General features: G+C 51.6%; 1 long non-coding RNA gene across 1 annotated transcript; it reads left to right on the top strand.

Moving 5' to 3' along the window:
- Nucleotides 1–2,297: 2,297 nt before the first annotated feature.
- Nucleotides 2,298–9,917, top strand: LOC141939891 (uncharacterized). Its single transcript, XR_012627779.1, has 3 exons — nt 2,298–2,488; nt 5,918–6,050; nt 9,483–9,917. It is a non-coding gene; the product is annotated as an uncharacterized LOC141939891 (long non-coding RNA).
- The last annotated feature ends 2,838 nt before the right edge of the window (nt 9,918–12,755 follow it).

Here is a 12,755-nt window from a genome sequence, read left to right as displayed (position 1 = left end):
TCGCTGAGACCAAAGAGGACCTTAATTCGCTTTCATGGATCTGATGGCCGAGTTACAGGAGGCTGGAGGTTTCCTCATGTTACCACAGAATCACAGACTGGTTTGGGTTGGAAGGGACCTGAAAGATCATCCAGTCCCACCCCCCTGCCATGGGCAGGGCCACCTTCCACTAGCCCAGGTTGCCCAAAGCCCCGTCCAACCTGGCCTTGAACCCTTCCAGGGAGGAGGCAGCCACAGCTTCTCTGGGCAACCTGTGCCAGGGCCTCCCCACCCTCACAGGGAAGGATTTCTTCCATAGATCTCATCTAAATCTCCCCTCTGTCAGTTTAAAACCATTCCCCCTCATCCTATCCCTCCCCCCCCCTGATGACGAGTCCCTCCCCCCTTTCCTGTAGCCCCTTTCAGTCCTGGGAGGCCGCTCTAAGGTCTCCCCGGAGCCTTCTCTTCTCCAGCTGAACCCCCCAACTCTCTCAGCCTGTCCTCATAAGGGAGGACAGGCTGAGAGATTGCTCTATCCCACCGAGACTGGTTTCCCATCCATCTCCCCACCTGTACTAACACCCGCTCTTCCTTCCTTGCTGCTGGAGTGGTGAACTTCTTACCCATCACACCTTCCATACTTCCAAATCTCCCCCTGCACCGTAGGCGTGGGATGAGCAGGTCGGTTGGGGTCTGTTCTTGATTGTAGCATAACACAGTGGCAAAATCCTCCTGTCTGGCAAACTCAGGCCGTTTAGAAAGGCATTACAGCAGCAAATATTCGCAGCCCCAAAGTAACGTTGAAGGAGTTAAATGCTCATGCTGCCTAGTGCCAGACTGCCTGGCCGAGAGCGCTTGCAGCAAAGTATGTGCCATAGAGAAGTTTCTGCGCTGAGTCAGGAGTGTGGAACACCGCTCTGTTTCAACCCCATCACATTTTAAGCTGGCATGGGGTTTTTTTAATGGCAATCTGGGATATAGTGATATATCAGCACTAGCGTGGCCAGCAGGGACAGGGAAGGGATCTTACCCCTGTGCTCGGCACTGGTGAGGCCGCCCCTCGATTCCTGGGTTCAGTTTTGGGCCCCTCACTCCAAAAAGGCCATTGAATGACTCGAGCGTGTCCAGAGAAGGGCAACGGAGCTGGTGCAGGGTCTGGAGCACAGGTGTGATGGGGAGCGGCTGAGGGAACTGGGGGGGTTTAGTGTGGAGAAGAGGAGGCTGAGGGGAGACCTCATGGCCCTCTGCAACTCCCTGAGAGGAGGGTGCAGAGAGGGGGGATGAGTCTCTTGAGCCAAGGACCCAGCGGCAGGCCAAGAGGGAATGGCCTCAAGCTGCGCCAGGGCAGGGTCAGACTGGCTCTTAGGAAGGATTTCTTTGCAGAAGGGGTTGTTGGGCGTTGGAATGGGCTGCCCAGGGCAGGGGGGGAGTCCCCATCCCTGGAGGGGTTGAAGAGTCGGGCTGACCCAGCGCTGAGGGATCTGGTGGAGTTGGGAACGGTCAGTGTGAGGTTCATGGTTGGACTGGAGGAGCTTCAAGGGCTTTTCCAACCCAGATGATTCTGTGTGATTCTGTGTTAGGTGCCACCCCATAATTAAGGGCCGTCCTCATTGACTGTTAGCACATTAGCAGAAGGATGCTGCATCACCGTGTTGTTATTGATGTCTATCTCTTCCTGTGCTTCTAATCACCATGTAATTTCATTTTTTCCCCTCTGGTTTTGGCTCTGCAAGTTTCTCTGCTTGCCTTGGGAGACAGTCTCAGCAGGTTGCTGCCTCTTGTTGCTATAGTAGAAAACAGCATCCGATTTTGTCTTCTGGCTTTGAATATTCTGCCCTCAGACCTCGGTTGTGGTCTTGCAAGCACCTTGCATTGGGATCATCGCAGCTTTCCACTGTCCATTCCCCTGCACAACATCAATCCACCGATTCTAGAAGATGGCATCGAAAAGTGACGTTTTTCTTCTGTCTAAACCATTCAGATGATGCCATGGGAGTAGATACTCCACACCTCAAATGAGGGGAGGTGTTTGAGCCCTCTCTGCACAAAATTTTCCACCAGCTGCAATAAGCCAGCTCCCCAGAACTCTAATAGCAAAACAAAACGTGTGTTTCTACGATGATTTCGCTCACAGTGTGGTTTGCGGCAACAAGACCTTGATATCAGCGGTAGCAGATAACGGGAGGTTTGTTCTGGTCACTGGGTGTTTGCTTCTGGCTGTGAGAAAGATTGTCCCGTTCAGTCATTCCCAATAGCCTTTATTATGGCTGAATTGATCCACGTGGTGTTATTTGCACAAAAGCTGTTACAGGGGAAAAGTGCCAAGGGGTCTCACTCACTAGATGACCTTTTGGGTGCCAAGCATGAAGTCATTTCAGATTCCTGAAGGCTTTGTGTGATTTATTTAATTTTTTTTTTTTTTTTTCCAGTGGTGTATGTGAAGAAAGAAAGACCTGAACAAAACAAGTTGCCAGCTGACATCTTCCCTGGATATTTTGCATCCTGGCAGGTACTTTACACTTCACTCTTTAATGATAACGTGCCTAAATGGTCCTAATGGCTTCACAAGGTGATGTTCAGAGATCAGCTTCCTTCTGGGAGGGTTTCAGTGGGAGAGAGAGGTTTGAAATACCTTGAGCATCATATTTTTGTGTACCCTAGCGTGTATTTGGAGCAATTTTCTTGGCGTTGTGTCTGCATAAATGATCAGAATGTGGCCCCAGTGTTTTTCTAGCACAATCTTTGCTTTATTAATACGTTGCCATAGTAAAAAATGAATTTGCTCTTAGCAAACAATCAATACACAGGTGAGATGTTACTGGTCTGTACCAGCAGCATGTACCAGCTGAGAAATGAGAAAAGCTCCTTTAAACTTCCAGTGTCAGCTGGTTTTCTCTGCCAAGCTCTGAATTGCTCCACCTTCAAACCCTTCTGTGTAATCACTTCCCATGTAAGGTTTTTTTTTTCTTCCTAGTGAAATTTAAACTCTAAAATTTTTAATCTTGATCTCTTTCAATGCCTCCTAGCACCAAACTCCTTTGACAGAAGTGCAGGGCTCTGTGCTTCAGTCCTTTTAAATGGCTTTGCCTCAATAATGGGAAGTTGGAGATGAATAAAAGTAGTTCTTTGTGTTTGAGGACAGGCAGCCCAGCATAAAGACATCTCAAATTTTTGCCTGATTTTTGAGGGTGTATTCCAACCTATTCTTTCTATCGCTAACTTCCCCATGCTATTAATTGATCCATCCCCCCAGACAACACAATCCTGAGTGCATTGCTCTAAGCCAGCCATAACAAATCTGCAGGGCTTTAGGGTGTGAATGTGCAGAATATGAATAAATCCTACCAAAATGCCAGCAAACAGCTTAATTTTGACCATGAACATTTTTTCCAGGGCAAAAGTGCTAGGAATCGGGCTGATCTGCATCGCAGGGGGAGATTTCTGTTGCCATAGAGTGATTTCCAAGTGCAGTTGGATTTAGGAGGCGTTCTGGCCAGCGCTCCCTGCCCCCACAGTGCCACGTAGGAGATCCTACAGCAGTGGGATGGGAGGAGAGGACTGGGAAGGGGGAGCGATACTGGGAGTTGCCTTCTTCCGTCTTCTCTGCTCCTTTAATGAGAGGGCCCAGCTGCCAAAAGACACATCCACTTCTCCAGCACAACTCCTCCCCTCCAGCCGCCCAGCTTTAAAACACTCCTGCGTGTAGGGCAAGACTCGCGTTTCTTTGGTCGTGAGTTATTTCAAGTGTGGTTACGCTCCCTGGGGAGTCTTTGGATTTAGGGGGCTGCAGATCTACTGAGCTAAAACATACTTTAATTAAAAAGAAAAAAGCATATAGTTTGTGGTATGTGTCCGATCCTACACACCCTGACAAATCAGAGGGAGATTTGCAGCCTGTTGTGGCAGCGCCTGGGCCGGGGTGTGGGGGAGCTGCTGGGGTGGAGGACAGTGAAATCCGACTGGTACTGGGAGTCCAACCCCCAGCTCTGCGGCAAACAACCCGTGCCCAGCTGTAAAACATCTGGACTGATGCTGTCGTGGTCATTTGGCTTGTCTTATTTAAAGCAGTGTTAGTAATTCACTTGATTATATGTTAAAGGAGTGCTTTATTTCTACAAAAGCAAGCAAAAGCAAACACTGCAGTCTAACAGGCTCTTTGGCCAGAATTTTTTAAATATAAACTCCAGCAGCTTTGCACATTCACCCTTTCCTGGAGGCTACAGTGACCCAGGAGACTGACCCTTGTTTTCCTGTGTCAGTGACAGTCTGTCATCTTCTGAGCTGCCATGAAGCAGGATTTCTGCTTTCCAGGATCAAGCATGGTCTGTAGCAAGGATAGCAATGAAGGCAATTTGTAGAGCAGAGATATTTAGTCCCTTCCTGTAACTCTCAGCTTTATGTGGCAGGGGATTAAAGCTGTTCACCAGATCCCACAGTTAAGAGCATGGAGCTAGGTAGAAGCTAGCAGATCAGTGTAAAACAGATCCCGGGCACTCCTTTATCACTCAGTTGCATCCACAGGAGGCAGGTGGGATCTAATCTAAAAGGATTAGACAAATTAGACTAATTAGTGCCGTAAGTAGATACTAATGGGGATGTATGCTGAGCATACCTCATCCAGCAGGTCTGGGTGCTGGGGTGGCACAAGTGCAATGGAGCACAGGCAAGCTGGAACCAGTTGCTTGCCCTAAAGGTGCTTGCCTCTTCCATGGTCACCGGTGGAGCAGAGCTAGATGAACCACGCCGCTCTAGTAGGACATTTTGTAAATCCTCATGAGCCTCAGAGATTATGAGCCTCACCTCCTCTTCTGGGTAGCTCAGTTACCCCTGGGGTTTCTCTGTGCTGCAGATGAGGAAGTCAGGGATGCTCAGAGCCAGCATGGGTCTGGCACTGAAAAGCAGCTGAGACGCCATCCTGGTGCTGAACATCTCTTGGAGGGAGCACAGCACATGGCAGGATTAGGTCTTGGAGGGCAATGGAGCTGGTGCAGGGTGTGGAGCACAGGTCTTACGGGAAGCGGCTGAGGGAACTGGGGGGCTTTAGTCTGGAGAAGAGGAGGCTGAGGGGAGACCTCCTGGCCCTCTCCAACTCCCTGAAAGGAGGGTGCAGAGAGGGGGGATGAGTCTCTTGAGCCAAGGAACCAGCGGCAGGCCAAGAGGGAATGGCCTCAAGCTGTGCCAGGGCAGGGTCAGACTGGCTCTTAGGAAGGATTTCTTTGCAGAAGGGGTTGTTGGGTGTTGGAATGGGCTGCCCAGGGCAGGGGGGGAGTCCCTATCCCTGGAGGGGTTGAAGAGTTGGGCTGACCCAGCGCTGAGGGATCTGGTGGAGTTGGGAACGGTCAGTGTGAGGTTCATGGTTGGACTGGAGGATCTACAAGGTCTTTTCCAACCTCGATGATTCTGTGATTCTGTGATTAAAAACCGGGGTTTTCAAAGATCACAGTGGAGGCAGCAAAGGTGATGCCGATCTTCTTTGCAGCCTCCACCTTGAATGCATCTAGTCTTCCTGCAGAGGATGCAACAAACCTGGGAGACTCCCTGATACAGTCAGATTCCCAAATTTGCACGTCCCCATTGTGTCCCCCATCCTGGTGACAGCATTATCTAACCTGCCTGCAAAGGTGAGACAAAGGGGGCACTGATGTGAATGTTCCCCGGCCTCTGCACTGCTTCTTGCTTCTCCTGCCCGCATCTGCTGGGCATTGTTTTCTCACCTAATGAGCAAGAATGGACAGAGAAGGTGAACCAGCCTTAAAGAAACCCTCCCTGTGTCACTTCAAACCTTCTCAAATCAAAGTTCTGTAATTCAGCCCTCCCCAGAGCATTCCCCAGGGCTTCCCAGGGCAGCCCCAGGAGCAGCGTTACCGCTGATCCATCTGGAATTGCTGAGGAACCTGGTGTGTCTCAGTTTCATCAGCCAAATCTCTCCTTGTACCAGAGAAAATGGGCCTGGATGGAGCCTGGAAGCAGCTGTAGCTGAGGGAGGGATCCAGCCTGAGATCATCTCCCAGAGCCACGCGAGGAGCCGTGGGAGCCGGGGACGGTGGCAGGCAGCGTGACTCCAGTCTCAGGTGAGTTCCCAATAGCACTCAAATACCATGGCCTCACTCTAAGCAAATCAAACATGTGTTGGGCAAGGGGTTCCCCAGCCAGAACTAGTCAGAGCTTGCCTGGTTCTCTGGGTACCCACATGCAAAGGCTTTGGGGCGATTCTGCTTCTCTGCTCAGCTCAAGGGCAAGTTGCCTGGTGCTTTAATTTTCCCCTTGCAACATCCTCCTTTGCCGCTCTGAACTCATTCATGCAGCTCAAGGCGTCACAGAGCAATGGCTTTGCAGGCAGGGATGTCTCAGACTCAGGCAGAATCGCAGCCCTTTTCCCCCTCTCTGGCTGGCAGCTGTGCCCAGGTCCTGGTTTGGCTGGAGCTGGAAGGGACCAGCTTTGTCTGAATAGACGGCACACAAAGGATGGCAGTGAAGCTGAAAGGCTGAGTGTCCCGTGGATCTGTGCCCTGGCCTGTCTGGTCTGCAGCAGTGACGAGCCAAACTCATCTCTGCTAGCCTGCTGTGCCCAGAGCTGAGGATGCCGGCTCCTGGCTTTCCGGGAGGTCACAGGGTGGGTTTATATGCCCTAAAGGTGCAAGTTCCTCTGCAAAGCACTGGGCAGCTTTTGTTTCTTCAGAAGATGTGATGGAGGGGAAAAAGGAAGATTTAGAAAACTGTAATTGGCCTGGAGGAGGGCGAATTCCCCATCCGTGGTATCACGCAGGTATGGCGTGATGCACAAACAAGGAAGGACAGGCTAGCAAGGCCACAGCTGCAGCTTTCTCACAGGGCATAGAGGAGAGAGGCTCCCTTGATCCCGGTTTGTAATCCCTGTTTAATACTCCCAGAGAAAAGTTCAAAATCCACAGGGTCTCCTGCCAACACGTTGAGGCGGGGGGAAATTCCTCTGGTGCTTTTGGGTGGAAAGAATGACATCTGCGCGGCCTCGGCGGAGGTCCAGCGCGGGTGACGGCGGGTCGGATTGCAAACCCCTGCAGCCCATACCTTCCCAGGAGCCGGGCCACAGCGGGAGGAGATGGGATCCTGTGGATGTTTGGATGGAGTTTGCCATCCCTGGGCAACAAGCTGGGAGGACCCACGTGGCTGCTGGGTCCCACACTCTTTCTACACTGATACAGGAGCTCTGGTTTGGGGTCATGGCAAAGCTACAGGAGTCAGGACTCTGGGGTGCCCTTTCCAGGCTGGCTGGATGAGCTGCCTTGGCCTGTGTCTCCTCACTCGCTCCCTCCCTTCTGCCTCACAGGGACTGGGACCATCTGGATCCCCCCGCAAGTTAACCGAAAGAAAAAGAAAGTGATTAGTTTTTCAGCCACGTCAGCCCCACGAACGCCAGGGCTGTCTCAAGGGCAGGCGGTGTGAGCAGGGAGTGATTTGGGATGCTGTAGCCTCAGTTTCCCCACTGTGAGGAGCCTGAGCCAGCGAGGAATGTGCCATTTCCAGATTTTGACCCTTTATTACAAAATATGAGCAGAGAAGGTCCAGGAACGGGGAGGTTGTTCTGCTCAGAGCCATGCACAGAGTGGGGCTGCGTGGGAGACTCTCTGATGTCTCATTAAAAGCTGAGTCCCCGTCCGCTGTGATGTTAAAGCTCTTCCTTGTCTCTTCCTGGCTGCCTGTTTTCAAGAAGCATGTGGAATTTAAAAGGTTTGAGCTCTCTGCTTCTCCTTTAAATTTGGTTGAAGCTGTCAGAAAGCTGAGAGGAGGCACAGACCCACATGCCTCCCCCCCCCGTAGCGCAGCAGCAGCGTTTCAGGCCTCTTGTAAGGAAATGGGATGTAAAAGGAAACCATTTATTCTGGAGCCAGCTGAGGGAACAGAAACGCCCCTAAAACCAACCCTTGCTTGGAGAGAGATCCTCCGCCAGCCAATCTTCTGCTTCCAGCACAGAGCTGCGCTGCAGCGGGGTGGGTTCAGCGTGTGCACGCGTGTGCATTCCTGCTTGTGTGTAGGCACACAAGTTACACAACAGCCTGTCTCACCAATCTTACCGGTGTCCCTCCAAGTGCTTTGGTTGTTGGAAATGAGGTCCTCAACAAGCCGAGCTGCAAAACTGATGATGCTGATGGGATTTGGGGGGGGGGGGCTGAATGCAGGACAGGGCTGGGGCTGGTGTTTTGGCTGCGTTGTGGACTTTGGGGTGCTTAATGCAGCAGTTTTATGGCAGGAAAGGATGAGTCTGAGGAAAGACATGCTGGGCTCAGCAACCCCCCTGCACCAGGCAGCGGTCCAGCAGGAGCAAATGGCATGTACGTTCTTCGTCGCCCACGTGCTGCGGATATGTAAGCAAAAGGATGCTTAGGAAGGGGCTTGGCAGCCTCATCGTCTTTTCCACTCTCACAGAGGCAACAGAAAAGCTGCCCAGAGACATACAACAAGAGAAGGGGCTTCATCCTTCCCAGGGTCCAGGGGACCACGGGCTCTTGGTTGCCCCAACCTTGTTGTGCTGATCTGGTGGGACCAAACTGCTTTGGGTCTAGATTTGAGTCGCTGCATGTTTGGGGTGCCACAATGCACCCACCTGGGAGGCCAATGTCACAGCGGCCGGGTCCCTTCACGTGGGGTGAAGGAGGATAACCCTTGTGGCAGTTTAGGATGTGTCTGCAAAAGACCAAGAGCAGTCTCTGAAGCAAGACGACTGGCTGGTGAAGGATTGAGTGTGCATTGATAAGAACAGAGATAAAGCATTTGAGGGTTTCTTTGCACTCATAAAAGTGTCATAAAAGTGGTTGATCTCAAGCAAAAGTTACTCAGTTGAACTCATTTGGCCTTTCCAAGCTTTTTAGTGCTTTTTGTAACTTTAATGCCACTTTGGATGTCATTTTGCAGTGCATGATAGATACACAGGTCACACGTAATGTTTCATACATTTAACCATCTATTTCTCTCGATCTGAAGTTTCCTATATCCCTGAATACTGGTTCTGCACGCGGATCCTTAGCAAAAAGGGACATCTTTCGTATGTCCCCATACGTCAAACCCCACACACTATGCTTAGCCTAAATACTCCTGCCTGTTTAAAATATGCCAGCAGGGAATTGCAGTGTGTATTTCCTAGCTACTCTATAGTGAAAACTTGGCAGGAAAGAGGTGGCAGGCAGGATTTCTGGAAAATTCAAGGAGCCCACATGATGCAACCCTGATGCATTCTTGCAGAGCAATGCCTGCTAGTGTAATCTTTAGAAGGGGCTGCCAGCATTTTGCTCCGGATGTCAATGGGCTGCATCCACACACTAAAGACTTTTCCAGGGTCAGATCTCTGTCCTGCCAGAGCACCGGGATTTGTGCTGCTGGTATTGCAGAGCCACATTCATGCGTCAGGGAGAATTATGTTAATTTTAGAAGCAAAAGCCGCTGTTAGATTTCCATTTTCCTTCTTTTATAACTTGCAGGGAGGAAAGCTGTCAATCGTCCAATGAACTTTTCTCTATTTCCCATTTTAGAATTAACCACAGCTGCTGCAGTCTTCACTTGAAAGCACAAAAAAACCCATCCAGCCGTGGCAAACGTTTCTTCTTTGCTTCTCCGTTGCAAATCACCCTCGGGCCATTGGACACAGCCAGTCTTGCAGGGTTTGAGCTGTGCATGTGGCTGAGTCTTGTTATGCTCAGCTGGTGTCCTGGCCACCAGGAACCTGAAGGCTTTGACAGGTAACTGGGATGGGATTGGGGGGACGTGGAAATGCCTTTTGGGTGTTCCTTTAGTTAAATTAGCTACTGTGGGCATTGGCAGCAGTTTGGCCACTGCAGGTAAATATACCCTGGCCTTTGTCTGTCTCTTCATCATCACATAGACCAGAGGTTATATTCATTCATAACAGACTGATGAAGATGTTGCGATGACCCCTGTATTGGAGTCATCGAATCACAGACTGGTTTGGGTTGGAAGGGAACTTAAAGATCATCCAGTCCCACCCCCCTGCCACGGGCAGGGCCACCTTCCACTAGCCCAGGTTGCCCAAAGCCCCGTCCAACCTGGCCTTGAACCCTTCCAGGGAGGGGGCAGCCACAGCTTCTCTGGGCAACCTGTGCCAGGGCCTCCCCACCCTCACAGGGAAGAATTTCTTCCTCATATCTAATCTAAATCTCCCCTGTTTCAGTTTAAAACTGCTATCCCTCCCCCCCTGATGACGAGTTCCCCCCCCCCTTTCCTGTAGCCCCTTTCAGTCCTGGGAGGCCACTCTCAGGTCTCCCCGGAGCCTTCTCTTCTCCAGCTGAACCCCCCAACTCTCTCAGCCTGTCCTCACAGGGGGGTGCTCCAGCCCCCCAAGCATCTTCGTGGCCTCCTCCTGCCCCGCTCCAGCAGGTCCGTGTCCTTCTGCTGTTGGTGCCCCCAGAGCTGGACCCAGCACTGCAGGGGGGTCTCCCGAGAGCAGAGCAGAGGGGAGAATCCCCCCCTCGCCCTGCTGCCCACACTGCTCTGGGTGCAGCCCAGCACACGGGTGGCTTTCTGGTCTGCCAGTGCACGTTGCTGGCTCACAGGCAGTTTTCCACCCCCCAACCCCCCCAAGTCCTTCTCCTTGGGGCTGCTCTCCAGCCACTCCTCGCCCAGCCTGGATTTGTGCCTGGGATTGCCCCGACCCAGGGGCAGGACCTTGACCTTGGCCTTGTTGGACTTCATGAGATTCACATGGGCCCACCTCTCCGGCCTGCCCAGGTCTCTGGGGATGGCAGACAGAATCTACTAACAGAAGTGTTTAATCTGGAAAGCTTTTCTCCTGGTCTTCCCAAATGGGTCTAGAAACTCACAGAAGTATCTAAATATCCCACTGTTGTGGGAATAGTCAGGCACTCAGGAGATGTCTGTGGCTGCATTGCTGCAGTAGGAATAGCAAATACAGATCCTGAAGCAGGGGAAGCTCCGTAGCTGTTCAGTGGGAGATGGCCACGGTGATGTGGGACTCAGCATCTGCAAGCTGAGTCACACAAGGAAAGATCTGACTCGTCACATAAGATCTGTGTCTGCAGATGTCCAGGCATTTTATGAAGCTGGGCAAGGCTGATTGTCCTGGCTTAAGACTTGGGGAAACTGAGGCACAGAGAGCAGGTCTGGGGCAGAACCAGAGCCAGGCATCCTGCACCACTGGTTTGTGCTGGTTTACTTCTCCAAGAGGATGCTGAGTACTTTGTAGAGAGTCACAGAGGCATCTTCTCACTCCCTGCACAGATAATCTGCCTGGAGGACTGGTACCCCGGGATGTCAAGCTGCTCTTTGCCAGCTGTGCCTAAGCAGGGCAGAGCCCCTGTGATTACCCCAACTCAAATCTCATCCAGCAGAGATGGATCTCATGGCCAGGCAGGCTACATGGTCCTCACAGCCACAGAGTAGCCTTCTGCATCCTTGTCTCCTCTCCCACCTTCTGGTCAGTCTGTCATAAACCCCAGGCAGGAACAGGCTCTTGCTTTGTGTTTTTGTAGCCCCTAGCACCATGGGACCATGATCGATGAGCCTTCTCCGATGTGGATTCCCAGATTTCAACAGAATCCCAGAATCATCTGGGTTGGAAAAGCCCTTGAAGATCCTCCAGTCCAACCATGAACCTCACACTGACCGTTCCCAACTCCACCAGATCCCTCAGCGCTGGGTCAGCCCGACTCTTCAACCCCTCCAGGGATGGGGACTCCCCCCCTGCCCTGGGCAGCCCATTCCAACGCCCAACAACCCCTTCTGCAAAGAAATCCTTCCTAAGAGCCAGTCTGACCCTGCCCTGGCGCAGCTTGAGGCCATTCCCTCTTGGCCTGCCGCTGGTTCCTTGGCTCAAGAGACTCATCCCCCCTCTCTGCACCCTCCTTTCAGGGAGTTGGAGAAGGCCATGAGGTCTCCCCTCAGCCTCTTCTTCTCCAGACTAAACAACCCTTGCTTTAAGCACAGAGCTGTCTTTCCCACAGTGGGAGGAGATGCACATCTCTTTGCCCATCTAGCTACAGGGCTGCCCAAAGGCAGCACCATTCGTGCTCTTGGCCCAACACTCAGCAAATTAAACATTTCTTGCATAGCACCCAGGGTTTGACAGGCTGCTTCCAACACTGGAGGAGGCTTTGGGGCTGATGAATTTGGTTTTACACACAAGGTCTCTTGTTCAGCCTGGGGCAGAGGTGGTTGGGCAGGCGTGGGAGAGGTGGGGTAGGAGGATTTGATGAATGAGGACCGTTGTTTCACTCCTGATTACCTTCAGAGGGATGCTGGATGTTTACCAGCCATGCACAAACGACTTGGATTCAGTCTTGAAAATCATTTGCACTTCTGGATTCTGTTGGTTTTGACGTCAAGACCTGTATCCCCCTAGGATCACTCCTGGATTGGTACTCAGGGGGATGCTGTGCTTAGAAAGACAAGCCTGAATCAAAGCCTCTTAGAGCTGCCCTTCTCCTCTCCTGCATGGATCTGGCTCAGCCCCCTCCAGCCGGGATTTATTTCAAGCTCATTTGCTGCCCGAACATAGAGAAGAAGCAGCAAAGAATGAAAGGCAGCTCCTGAGCTTTGAATAGTTCAGGACATGAATCAAGGACTGCACTTTATTTAAAGGGAAACACTCAAATCCTAAACTTCCAAGGCTTATCTGTTGGATATGGTAACACCCAGATGTGGTTATTGTTGATTGTAGTTTCCAATGGCAAAGCTGTGTGCTGGACACGCAAAATCATGGAGAAACTGTAATTTGTACATTGTACAATTTGTAAACAAGCCAAATTTGCTCCCAGGTGGAGACAGCTGGA

The sequence above is a fragment of the Strix uralensis genome, chromosome 2 (genome assembly GCF_047716275.1).
Source record: "Strix uralensis isolate ZFMK-TIS-50842 chromosome 2, bStrUra1, whole genome shotgun sequence".
NCBI lineage: Eukaryota > Metazoa > Chordata > Aves > Strigiformes > Strigidae > Strix > Strix uralensis.
The sequence above is the reverse complement of the archived record's forward strand: the minus strand, read 5'-3'. Positions and strand labels throughout refer to the sequence as shown.